Here is a 14,399-nt window from a genome sequence, read left to right on the forward strand (position 1 = left end):
GCGGCGAAAACGGCGAGCTTCCGCAAAATAATTGGTAGTGCTGCGGATTTTTCCGCAATGATAATCTGCAGCGGAAATTTCCACAGCATGTGCACAGCACATGCGGATTATAATTGGGGAACATGGCAGACCTTCTACCAAGCGTTTTTTAAGCGTTTCTGCAGCGGAATTGCCGCTGCAGAAATGCTTAAAAAAGCATAGTGGGCACACAGCCTAAAAAAATTATTATAATTATTATATTAATATTGTGCCAAATTAATTTCACGTGAACTATCACATGATCTATCACAGAGGATCATGTGACATGTGATACATCAGGTGTGTGTGTGTGTGGGGGGGGCCCTTGCTACTCTTAATCCACCCCTGGTGGTGTGTGACACATAATCAGACACATCCTGTTTCATTTACGATGGAGGGACTCTGAAAGTCACAAAGCCTATTTTTATAGGGCCATCAGGCGGCCCTTACTATTCTCAAAGGGCCAGCAGTCGGCCCTCGCTATTGTTAGAGAGCCATCAGCCGGCTATGCTTTGTTGTTCCCATTATTAACAAGTGTGTCTTCTATACTGTTATTGCGAATGCAGTGACTGCAAGTGACGCCCCCCTGGGCCGTGTGTGCACGCGTGTGGGTTACCCGGAGCCGGGTCTCTGGGGGTTGTAGTCTCCGTGGTGGCGATCCGGTCCCGTGGCTCAGGGTGGTCAAACCAGTGGCAGTCTTTTATATGTTTTAGGTTAGTGTCCGACTACGCCACCCGTGGATTGCGGTCAGGGATGACCCCCGCTGCAAGGCAGACCGCTGAGGCTGATGTTGGTATGCAGCACAGGGATAGGATAACTCCCCACGGGAAGAGTGTAGCCTCAGGGCAGTGTAATAGGATGCTGGGGGTGATGGTGCAGGGTGCAGCATAAATCACACAGAGTCTAATGATGCAGTCCAGGGTCTTTTACTGGTGGTAATAAAGCAGACCCTTGCGAGAGTACTGGCTAGCATTAGGGGCCTGGCCAGTCTGTGAGCAAACAAGAATCCCCCTGGCCAGGTGGAGTTGTAGGCCTTCCCGTCTGACTGCACTCTTCCTGGCTACCTTGCTGAAGTCGTGTAGTAGCCCACGTCCCTGAGTATACAGTGTGGTGCTCACCCGTATGGCTGGTGACTTGGACCCTCTGGTTGCTTCCGCTGCTCGCTGGCGGTACCGGTCCCTTGTGTGTGACTGAGCCTCCGGGCTTCCTATGGCCAGAGGACCTGAAATCCCCTGCTGGCTGGTTTCTGCTGCTGGATATATAAGTCCTCACAGCCTCGGACTCCTGTGTCCGGTTCTTAGCGTCTTCTGCCAGGACGAACTCTGCTTAGCTCAAATCCCTGGTCTTCAGCTCCTGGCTCCTACAAAGCTCCTTGCTGCTGTTCTCTCCCCTCCTCAGGAGGTGTTGCATGTTAAGTGCTCCTGACCAGGAAACTCCCACTGTTATGATAGGCTACAAGCACTAAGGAAAGACAGGAGATCTGTCCCTACAATAGAACTAAGCTAGATCCCTACGATGTAACGGGGAACCTGATCCTGCGATCAGACCCGCTAAAGTCCTCAGCTAGTCTGAACGAAGACCTATAGATGTGAGGGAGGGATCCCTACAAGAACTAGGGACTGGGAGAAAGATGGACACCTCCTAGCAGAAATTGTAGCAGTAAAAAGACAAACACACAACATAGAACATAAAGGTCAAAAGACCTAGCTAAACTGACTGAGAAAGGTTACAAAGCACCTGGCTTGCTTAAGAGTAGAAATTACAATGAAGTCCAGCATGGCCAGAAGGGCGGAGCAGGATTAAATAGGCAAAAAGGTCATGTGACCAGCAAGATAGAAAAAACCTAACAGGAGAGTTCTAACACCCACCTTGGGGTGCCACATTCCCCCCTAGTGAAATTTAGTACTCCGGGACTAAACACATTTTTGCCACATAACATAACAGGGTATAAACCATAATACAACAACATATGTACAAGAAGTTTAGTCATTAGAGGTCACGGCGCGTCCGTGACCGGGTGTCCATGTCACCCAACGAGGTGAAGTCTTGAACGGTGCGGGGACCTGTGCAAAGCAAACCCCAAACGTTGGCCCTGGGCGTGGCTGCAAGGTGAAGCGAACTACTTTGGACCACATGGGACCACGCCAGACAGGTTTTTCTTCCGTGGCCGTCTTCGCAAGAGACACCAAGTGCAACTATTTACAAGGTAGTTCCGGTTATTCAGCGTCCATAACCTGACAGTCCAAATAAACCTGCAGGGTAACTAGAGGAACATAATTACTAAACAGGCAACAAAAACATAAACCATTTTCAGCATTTGCAATTTACAGGTTAATCCACATTACATTCTAGATTCTCCAGCGAGCGGGCATTTGTCCTCTAGTGCTCCTGGTGGACCTACGTAACCCACTATCTGGCTCTGCACTACAGGGTGTAGGAGGTGTTGCGGGTAGGCCTGGCAGCTTCCTGCGTACTCTTTGGCTTACTAGGGGCACGACAGGCTCACTACTAGCAGAGGGTTGATTCTCCTGGGCTGCTTGTATGGATCCTTCTACCTCCTGGGCCAGCTGCTCTTCCGACACTCCCTGTTCTTCTGTAGGCCCTTGAGGGGCTGGCTGGAGAAAGGTGAGGACAGGTACCACGACTGCGTTGTTGATTTGAGTCCAGGACCGGGGAAAGTCTCCGAGTACAGTACTGATCATTTCTTCCCTTTCCTCTGCGGGTTGAGGGTTCTCTTGACCTTCGTCAGTGCTTTGCAGCTGCTCGGGACACTTTTTCAGGTGGTCTCTGGAGACAATGGCTGTGGTTTCTCCTCCATCCTTACTGATTATACAGACTTTTGGATTCTCATGGCGTGAAGGCAGCACGGTGTACGGTTCTTTCTCCCACTGGTCATCCAACTTATGGAGCCGCCTCTTTCTCTTCAAGACCTGCTGTCCAGGTACCAGGGGAACAGCGGGAGCATGCTGGTTATAAGTCTTCTCTTGCCTTTCTCTTGCTTGAGACAGACTTCGCTCCACAGTCTCCTGTACTTTCCGGTACTGCTGCTGCCGTTCCGTGTCCCAGTCTGCTTCTGGCGAGGTGTCCTCAGGTGTCAGGACTCCCATCTCCAGGTCAATTGGCAGCTTACCAGGCCTTGCTCTCATTAGTTAAGCCGGGGTGCAGTTGGTGGAATTTACTGGGATATGGTTATACAAGTCCACCAGATCAGGCATTTTCTCAGGCCACAAGCTGCGTTCCTCCAGAGGCAACGTCTTGAGCAGGTCTATCACTACCTGGTTCATTTTCTCACACATACAGTTGGTTTGGGTGTGGTAAGGCGTTGTCCTTATCTTCTTGCAGCCATACAACTTGCAGAACTCCTGGAAGACCTCCGCTTCGAAGGCTGGACCTTGGTCAGTCAACAATTGCTCCGGATACCCGTGTGGACGGCAGAAGTGCTGCTGGAAGGCTCTAGCTGCTGTTTGAGCCGTTAAGTCCTTGACAGGGACCACCACCAAGAACCGGGAGTAGTGGTCTCCGATGGTGAGGGTGTAGACATACCCGGACCTACTTGGAGCCAGCTTCACATGGTCCAGGGCTACCAGTTCTAGTGGCTACTTCATGATGATGGGCTGCAGGGGGGTCTTCTGGCTGGCACGGTCCTTCCTCCTCAGGTTGCACGGGCCGCAGTCTCTGCACCATCTCTCAATGGCCCCTCTCATGTCTACCCAGAAGAACAGGTCACGCAACAGGAACTCCAGCTTCTTCCATCCGAAGTGCCCTGCTCCGTCGTGGTATGCCCCAGGACCATAGCCGCGTCCCGTCTCGGGACCACTACCTGCCAGGTCAGCTCATGTGTCCGGGAGTTGACAGTTCTCTGGCACAGCTTCCCCTTGTAGAGAAACAGTTTACTCTTCTCCTTCCACAGCTGTTTGGTCTCCTCCGGGGCGTCTGGGTCAAGGCAGGCATCAGCCTGCGTCAGCATCTCTTTTACCAGGCGGACTGCTGGGTCACTGTCTTGCGTCTCCGCCCAGCTGTAGTGGGGTAAGGGATTGAATGTGGCGGAGTGCCTGTCCCTTACCCGGTGGGAATACTGGGTAATCCCATGACGGTGAAACGCGGGTAGTTCAATCTCTTCCAGTTCCTCTGGATCTTCCCCTCCGTCCGGTAAGTTCGGCATCCTGGACAGGGTGTCTGCGTTGGCATTCGAGCGTCCTGCCCTGTATTTGATGGTGAAGTCATAGTTGGACAGGAGGGCCACCCATCTCTGCTCCAGGGCACCAAGTTTCGCAGTGTCCAGATGTGTCAACGGGTTGTTGTCCGTGTACACGGTGAACTTGGAAGAGGCAAGGAAATGCTTGAATCGTTCCGTCACTGCCCACACCACTGCCAGGAACTCTAGCTTGAAGGAGCTATAATTCTCAGGGTTTCTCTCTGTGGGCCGTAGTTTTCGGCTGGCATAAGCGATTACTTGTTCTCTCCCCTGCTGGATCTCGGACAGCACCGCTCCTAGTCCGATGTTGCTCGCGTCCGTGTGGAGAATAAAGGGCTGGCCGTAATCAGGGTATACCAGGATTTCATCCCCCGTGAGGGCCGTCTTCAGCTGGCGGAAGGACTCCTCTTCCAGCTTGTCCCACCTGAAGGGTGGCTTCTGGTTTTTGGCCTTTCTGGACTGGCCTATTAGGAGGTCCTGCATAGGAGCGGCCATTTTGGTTAAACCAGGAATGAATCTTCGGTAGTAGCCTACCAACCCGAGGAACTGCCTCACTTCCTTTATGTTGGAGGGTCTTGGCCAGTCCTTAATCACTGTAATCTTATCAGGGTCAGGAGCTACTCCATCAGCACTCACCATGTGTCCCAAGTACTGCACCCTTGGTTTCAGTAGATGACACTTGGAGGGTTTCACCTTTAGGCCGAAGCCTGCCAGGGCATCGAGCACTTCTGCCAGGTGCTTTAGGTGGTCCTCATAGGTCTTGGAATACACGAAGACATCGTCCAGGTATAGCAGGACCGTCTCGAAATTTCTGTGCCCCAGACAGCACTCTATCAGCCTCTGGAAGGTCCTTGGTGCGTTGCAGAGTCCGAACGGCATACAGTTGAATTCACTGAGACCCATCGGGGTGGTAAACGTGGTCTTCTCCTTGTCTGCCTCTGCTACAGGAACTTGCCAGTACCCGCTAGTAAGATCCAAAGTGGAGAAGAAGTTAGCAGATTTTAATGCAGCTAAAGATTCTTCTATCCTAGGAAACGGGTACGCATCTTTGTGTGTGATACGGTTGATCTTTCTGTAATCTACACACATCCTCATGGTGCCATCTTTCTTTTTCACAAGAACTAGTGGAGCTGCCCAGGGCCTACAGCTATCCCTGATTACCCCAGCCTCCTTCATTTCTCGCAACATTCCCTTGGCATTCTGATAGTGTGCAGGGGGTACAGGCCGGTATCTCTCTTTTATGGGTGGATGGTCTCCTGTGGGGATTTGATGTTCTACCCCCTTTACTTGCCCAAAGTCTAGCGGGTGTTTGCTAAAGACCCTTTTGTACTCCTGAACCACCCGGTAGACTCCCTGTTTCTGGTGTGGGGGAGTGGAGCCAGTGCCCACGTGCAGCTTCTGGCACCAGTCCTCCATTTGTTTCTTGGAGCCGTTACCTTCCTCTGGGGGAGATGGAGGCAAGGGTTCCACGGCCTTTACAGAGTTCTGGTTAATGGTGAACAATTTGGCTAGCGTGGCATACCGGGCCAAGTATACTTCTCTTTCCCCAATGTTTAGGATGCGGACAGGTACCCTCCCATGGCGGACATAAACCACCCCCCGTGCCGTCAAAATGGTGGGCCTACTGTCTGAGTAAACGGGTTCTACCATTGCTTGGTAGTCTCTACCCCTCAGACCAATAGCTGCCTGACACCAGATCATCATGTCACCCTTTGGGGGCATGGCGATAGGGAACGGGTCACTCATCCTAACGCTACCAATCTCACCACCCGACAGTTCTACCTGTTGCCGTTTTATCAGTGCCCGGATCTCCTTTTGTAGGACATGCTGCTGGCCGGAGCTGGCGTTCAACGCAACCTGCTGTAAAATGGCAATTACTTCTGAAAGGCAATTCTCAATAACGTTAGTACCCAAGGTTATTTTAGGGTGACTTTCACGACGGTCAATATCCACAATAATCAGTCCCTGCGCCGGCAGTTCAACTTTACCAATTTTGATGGTCACCTCCCGATCTGCGGCATGGGCTGACCATTACTTGTGATAATGCTCAAGTCATTATCTGGGTAACGGGTAATATCCGTGTCATCCCAGTATTGCTTGAAAAGTACATAGGGGATGGTGGTTACCTGCGACCCGGTGTCCAACAGTGCACTCATGGGAATGCCATCCAGTACCACAGGCAAGACCAGTCCCCCCCCCACATACTTGTCACGCCAGTTTGATGGGCCTGATGATCTTACGCCTGGGGGTTGGCCCTTTGCCCCAGGTTGGACTCGTTTAAATTACAGTACCTTGCCATATGTCCTGGTTGGTTGCAGCGGCGGCAGATGGGCTGTCCGTCCTCGTTGTAGCGGTCGCTGGGTCTTCCTCTGGACGATGGGATCCTCCTCTGTCGGCGCCACCGGGCGTCCTCCGGACTGGTGGCCAGCTTGATCCTTCCTGGAGAGGATACCTGTAACGACTGCACAGTCCTGGTTAATGCGGCAACGCTTTTGGTCAGTTCTTGGACCTGATGGTGCAGGTCTGCAGCCGGGTCCAAAGCCTGCGCACCAGCTCCCACAGGCTCTGCAGACAAGGGCGCTGCCTCCTGGTGATAGGTAATAGCAGGGCACCGGTGGGTTACAGAGCTACCTGGTGCCGGTTCTCGGAGGACCCGGATGGCCCTGTCTTTGAACTTTGCAAAGTCTAAACCAGGGTTCTGCAAGGCCATTGCACGTAACTGGGTTTGGGGGGCGTTGGACAGCAGACCCTCAATGAATTGCTCAGTCAACAGTTCATCTGCATTCCGCACACTGTCAGGGTCTGCCTGTTTAATGGCTCCCAGGGCCTCTTGCAAATTCAAAGCATAGTCTCTTATACTGTCTTGGGCCCGCTGCTTGCACCCATAAAATCTCATTTTGATCTTTGCTGAGGTACGGGTATCAAAAGTGTCCTTCAGACGGGCTAAGATCTCCTTCACGGTCTCCTTGTCCCTGACTGACCAGGACTTTACTTCACGTTGGGCTGCGCCGGTTAACTGGCCTATCAATATGCTCACTTTTTGTCCCTCCGTCAGGGGGTATACTTTAAATAGGCTGTACAGTTTCTCTTTAAAGTCGCTTAGGGTATGCGACTCCCCTGAGTATTGGGGCAGCCAGGCCGCTCCGGGGATGTAAGGTATTGTGAACGGCATTACTGCGGCAGCGGCCGAGCTGGCGGTGGCAGTCCCCGCCGCTTCCAACTTCCTCCTCCCCCCCTACGCGACCGTGGCCTACCTTCTGCTGCTTCTTCTCCATAGGCCGCGGCTCCGCAGGCGATCGTCGGGGTGGAGGACCTTGCGTCGCGTCCTGGTGCGTCAGCGTCGCTCTCTCTCCTTCCAGGACCTTGCGCAGCGTCGGTGCGTAGGGCGGGGCTTCAGGTCTCGCGCGGTTTGGACGTCCACGCCCCTCTTCTTCCCGCGCGGCGTCCCGAAGATGGCGTCCGATGGCGGGAAAACGGCTGAAGATGGCAGGAAACGACTGAAGATGACGGGAAACGACTTTTGAGGTACGTGTACAGTCTTTTTCAGGCACGCAATACCCGTTTGTGGCGGGTTGGTCACAATCCTGCCGACTACGCCAAAGTTGACGCGCCCCCTGGGCCGTGTGTGCACGTGTGTGGGTTACCCGGAGACGGGTCTCTGGGGGTTGTAGTCTCCGTGGCGGCGACCCGTTCCTGTGGCTCAGGGTGGTCAAACCAGTGGCAGTCTTTTATATGTTTTAGGTTAGTGTCCGACTACACCACCTGTGGATTGCGGTCAGGGATGACCGCCGCTGCAAGGCAGACCGCTGAGGCTGATGTTGGTATGCAGCACAGGGATAGGATAACTCCCCAAGGGAAGAGTGTAGCCTCAGGGCAGTGTAATAGGATGCTGGGGGTGATGATGCAGGGTGCAGCATAAATCACACAGAGTCTAATGATGCAGTCCAGGGTCTTTTACTGGTGGTAATAAAGCAGACCCTCCCGGGAGTACTGGCTAGCATTAGGGGCCTGGTCAGTCTGTGAGCAAACAAGAATCCCCCTGGCCAGGTGGAGTTGTAGGCCTTCCCGTCTGACTGCACTCTTCCTGGCTACCTTGCTAAAGTCGTGTAGTAGCCCACATCCCTGAGTATACCGTGTGGTGCTCACCCGTATGGCTGGTGACTTGGACCCTCACACAGCCTCGGACTCCTGTGTCCATATCTTAGCGTCTTCTGCCAGGACGAACTCTGCTTAGCTCAAGTCCCTGGTCTTCAGCTCCTGGCTCCTACAAAGCTCCTTGCTGTTGTTCTGTCCCTTCCTCTGGAACTTCACTCTCCCTCTACTCTCTGCTCCACTGCTCTAACCCCGCCCCAGATTCAGTTTATATAGGGCAGGTTCCTCCCCTATCTGGTCTGGGTCAGGAGGTGTTGCATGTTAAGTGCTCCCGACCAGGAATCTCCCACTTGCTCTCAGACGTGATATTTCTATCACTGTGGCAACCAGACCCCTTGGGTGCCACACAAGGGCTGCCAAAAATTTTAATGCAACCCAATACCCCTTTAAAGAGACATAGAGGAGAGTCTCAGTAAAAAAAAAATTCCCATTATAAAGGAGCGAGTCTCCTATAGTGGTAATGCCCATGCTGTGACTGCAAGGGCTGCCAAAATATGGGAAAAACCCCACTAACAATTTAAAGACACATAGAGCTGGGCCACAGTAACGACATGTTCCCATTAGAAAGGAGAGGGTCTGCTATTCAGTTCTAGGGTATGCAGTGAGTCCAACGGCTGCTAAAATTTAGGGAAAACCCCACTAACAATTTAAAGACACATTTAGCTGGGCCACAGTAACGAGTATGACATGTTCCTATTAGAAAGAAGAGGGTCTGCTATTCAGTTATAGGGTATGCAGTGAGTCCAACGGCTGCCAAAATTTAGGAAAAACCCCACTAACAATTAAAAGACACATAGAGCTGGGCCACAGTAACGAGTACGACGTGTTCCCATTAGAAAAGAGAGGGCCTGCTATTCAGCTATTGTATAGGACATATTAATGTTCATGCTATCCAAGTGTAAAGGACATATTGATACTCATGCTAGAGAAACTCCATTTTGTCTGCTTGCTTTAAAATCATGTTATTATCACTCCTTGCATAACATACTTCTTTCTTTCTCTTCCCATGGAACTTTCTCACACTAACTTTTTATCTCAAGAACATTTTGTCAGACACCCCGCTCCTGTTATCTAACTAGTCTAGGCCAGCAATGACCTTGTAAATTTCCAGCGTGCTTCAAACTAACGATAATATGACCATATGTGTATTTCCGTAATAATTGTACTAACATTGGTTCAAGCCTGTAGTACTGTAGTACGGCTGTAGATGATTGGACATTAATAGACTTAAAACAATATAAAATGCTAAGCAAAATAAACGGGATCAGAGATTCTTTGAATCCTCCCCATACAGAGCACGCATTGCCTCCGTTTGGTTTTCTGTGGATTGCGCAATCAACATAATAATTTGACACTCACTTGGTCAACCATGAAGGGTTATTGCCCTCCCTTAACGCTATAGGGTATGCAGAGAGTGCAACGGCTGCCAAAATTTAGGAAAAACCCTACTAAAAATTGAAAGACACATAGAGCTGGACAACAGTAATGACATAAAGAGCCGAAAAACAGAGCATTCCCTGATCAATTTTGCTATCCCAATAGTATAACATATAGTATGTAATCACAAGCAAACGGGAATTAAAGAAAAAACTGTGGGATCAGTTTATGAGAAAGTAACAAATTTTATTTCAATACAATAGATATACAGCATAGAGAATATCGGTTAAAATAGTTTGGAGTGACAAAAAAATACTGCAGTGGTACTATAGAAAAAATGCTGAAAATAATCCAGCACAAATAGAAAATAGAGACACATGGGATCCTGCTCAAACTACTTATGGCTTACAAGTATGGCTGCTTAATTGTATAGCAAAGCAATTAATAAAGTGCCTAGCAGTAAATCAAAAAAAGTGAATAGTATGCAGCCTAATTATATCTTGTCTGCATAGTTTCCTAGTACGGCTGCAATGATATTTTGCAAAGCAATGAGATTTACGCCTAGCAGTCGCTCAGAAAATGAGTATAAAATAGCCTAATTCTTTCTAAACTGTGTGTCAAAAAAGGACAAAGATAGAAGGACTATGAATCATGATATATATGGAGTGGGTGTAAACAGGAATCCGTGCAACAGCCTCGCATCCTATTCACACTGCATATATCTTCTTAATAAAGGCTACTCTGGGGTATTAAAAAGGTGTCAGAGTTTATACTCAACAATCAATCAAGGAGTTAGTAGTATGCAGCCCAATTCTGTCTTGTCCACAAGTCAGAGACAAGACCAAGACAAATATAGAACATGGGAATACCTTGAGTCATAATGAAGTGGAGAGCAAGTTGTGAAGGACCCGTGTGACAGCCTCGACGCGCGTTTCACCTTCCGGCTTCGTCAGGAGGCGTGGTTAGAAGTTAAAAGCAGGGGCTATTTAAATGAATGGGTCAGGGCCACTAGCGAATCGGCGCGCAACACGTCATGTTGCTCCGCCCCGTGGCGCGGCCAGCCGGCGTCCGCAGGAAGCGACTGGGAGGAGGACAGACGTCATCCCCCCCGTCGCCCCAGCAACCCACCCGGCCAGCGACGCCACACGGCGCGAGCAGCGCATGTACGGGGCGCGTCTGCGCTGTGTGAGGATACATAGAGTAAATAACCAAGTAGGTATATCTGTCAGCTGATGCCTACATGTTAGCCACAGTAGATCTCAATAGGGGAAAAGTATATATGTTATTATATCCTACAAGGGCTTATATAGTTAGTCTATTAGGACATGATGTATATCTAATGTTGCATATAATATTGTGTTAAGTACAAAGTTGATACCAATCATGGAGATCCCAAATAATAAATGATAGTATCAAAGAAAATTCAGAAAAAATTCAGAAAAAGTTCAGAAAAGATTCAAAAGAAGTTCAGACTGATGCTGGCTACAAATCTCCCATGCTGTGTAAAGCACGTACCTGCCAGCACTATATGTATGGGGGCAATCACTGAACAATTCAGTAATGGTTTAACATTGCTCCCAACCATACAGGTGATTCGGCCATACACATAAAGCATACGGATATGAGTATAGAGTGCTCATACAGAAAAATATGGTCCATACATAAATAATTATATAAAGCATATACCTGCCAGCACTATATGTATGGGGGCAATCATTATGCAATTATAATAGTCATCATTGCTCCCAGCCATACAGATTACTAGACCATATATATAAACATGCCCTACAGAATAATGCACAAAACATACGTTACAGGCCTATATATACAAATAGCGGCCTTGTTATATGGAACGCTCATATACATGAACAGCAATAGTTATATTAATTAGACATTATAATGAATTAGACTGATAAGATAGCCATAGTTACAACATTATATACAGGTCAGAAAAATTAGATCTTTGTAACCATAATTAGAGAGTCTTCTTATAAATGTTTGTCAAATAGGAGCAGATGGTAGGTGGCTATCAGCCCAAAGGATTGAAGACAAACGATATGTTCCGTGTTCCTCAGACAGCTATGGTAAGGAGAGTCGTGGTCCAGAAGATAATAGAACTAGAAAAGGTCAATAGACAACAAATTAGACACTAATACACATAAAAAGCATATACCTAGCCCGTGCGATTAAAATGGGGTACAATCAAGGAAATTAGAGAAAAGATTTGAAACTGATGGCTTCATTAAGGCCTTTGGGGACTAACGTATCCAAAGTAACCATCCATTTGGTTTCTTTTTGAAGCAATTTCTGTCTAATATTGCCACCTCTGATCCCTGCATATACGTGGTCAATGCCACAAACTGCAAAGCCCTTAGGGTTATGATGATCAAGGAAATGTCTAGGGATCGTTTTGTCACCCAATGTGCGTGATTTGCGCCAAGTAATAGAAGGATGTTTAGGTAATTCATATTGTAAGCTTCTGTCAGTGCGTAGCACTGACCAGTGCTTAGACAGAATCCTCCCAATGTCTTTCCAATTATTACAGTAATGACATGTTCCAATTAGAAAGGAGAGGGTCTCCCATACTGTTTGCCTATGCAGTGACTGCAATGGCTGTCAAAAAATTGGAGGAACACCAATGCCCCTTGCAAGAGATGTAGGGGTCGGAGGACGTCCTGAAAACAATGTTCCCATTATTAGGAACTTGGTCTACCATACTTTTTGCCTATGCAGTGAAGCAACGGCTGCTAAAAATTTGGAGGAACTCCAGTGGTCCTTGCAAGAGAAATAGAGGTTGGAGAGCCTCTTGAAAACAATGTTCCCATTATTAGGAAGTGGGTCTCCCATACTGTTTGCCTATGCAGTGAAGCAAAGGCTGCTAAAAATTTGGAGGAACTCCAATGTCCCTTGCAAGAGACGTAGATATACTGATATGGTACATATGGTGGTGATATGGTGGTGGAGGATGAGGATGCGGAGGAGGAGGACAAGAGCAAAGAGATAAAATCAGGAAGCGTATAACCATTTCTGGGTGTGAAGACACAGGTGCATGGGAATAGAGTTAGACCTCTCAAAAAAAAGACACTGTATTTGAGTTTATGTTACTCTGCTATCATTTGGTGGTGTTGAGAAGTCTGGTCCAATCCAGCTCTTGCTCATTTTTCAAGTCAGTCTGTCAGCATTTTCAGTTGACTTGCGGATATGCCTATCGGTTATTATTCCACCAGCGGCACTTACAACCTGCTCTGAGAAAACATTAGCGGCAGGGCAAGCCAGGACCTGCAAGTCGTAGAGAGCCAGTTCATGCCACATGTCCAGCTTGAATACCCAATAATTATAAGGCACATAGGAATCATGGAGAACGTTGGTATGGTCGGCAAGGTACTCCCTCAGCATCTTCCACAACTTTTCCCTCCTTGAGAGAGTACCCTGCGCCTCAGGGCTTGTGCGCTGGGAGGGTCTGAGAAAACTGTCCCAGAACTTTGGCAGTGTTCCTCTGCTTCTGCTGGATTGCATTTGTGTCTCTCTCGCCTGTACTCCTTAGTTGTCCAACGAACTGTGACCTCTGCCGCCAGCGTTTTCAGATGGGAATTTTTTTAATAATTCCGCATCAAGGGCCTTCTCGTACAGCACCATTTTATTAGGCTTGTACTGCGCAGGAATAAGAGACATAAAGTTCTCCTTGTAGCGTGGGTCTAGAAGTGTCACCAACCAATAATGACTGTCACCCAAAATTTGGACAACGTGAGGGTCATGGGAAAGGCAGCGTAACATAAACTCAGCCATATGTGCCAGACTGCAAAGAGGCAAGACTTCCGTGTCCTCACCAAGAGGATGACTGACCATGCTCTCCTCCTCATCCTTATCCTCACTGTCCTCAGTCCATCCACGCTGAAAAGACAGTATGACAGTTGTGCAGGTAGTACCGTCTGTAGTGCAGGAAACTAGCTCCTATTCTTCCTCCTCCTCCTCTTCCTTATTGTCACCCAATCCACTTTGGGATGAGATGAAGCTATGCTGTGTGGAATCACCCTGTATGGTTCCTTGCTCCATCTCATCCTGCTCTGCCTGCAATGCATCCTCTTTAATTGTGTGCAGAGCGAGCTTCAGAACACAGAGTAGCGGGATGGCAATGCTAATTATGGCATCATCGCCGCTCACCATCTTGGTAGAGTCCTCAGAGTTTTGAAGAATGGTACATTTGCCTGACATCCATGTCCACTCCTGAGGTCTTATATGTGGAGTCTGAACTGAATACCGACGGCCTTGTTGATGCTGGTACTCAACAACTGCTCTCTTCTGCTCACAAATCCTTCCCAACAACTGCAATGTAGAGTTCCAACATGTGGGGACATTGCAGATCGGTTGTTGAGCTGGAAGCTGCAAACACTGCTGAAGCACGGCAAGAGCGGCGGAAGCTGTAGCTGACTTTCTTAAATGGGCACACAGGTGGCTTACTTTGACAAGCAGATCCGGCAGATCCGGGTAAGTTTTGAGAAACCTCTGAACCACGAGGTTAAGCACATGGGCCAGGCATAGTACGTGTGTGAGGTCGCCTCGCCTCAGAGCCGCCACCAGGTTCTTGCCATTGTCACACACGACCATGCCTGGCTGTAGGGTCAGGGGTGTCAGCCACAGATCTGCCTGCTCTTTCAGA

This window comes from Phyllobates terribilis, unplaced genomic scaffold, assembly GCF_046119375.1.
Source record: "Phyllobates terribilis strain yellow unplaced genomic scaffold, ASM4611937v1 Scaffold_1__5_contigs__length_1240528914, whole genome shotgun sequence".
NCBI lineage: Eukaryota > Metazoa > Chordata > Amphibia > Anura > Dendrobatidae > Phyllobates > Phyllobates terribilis.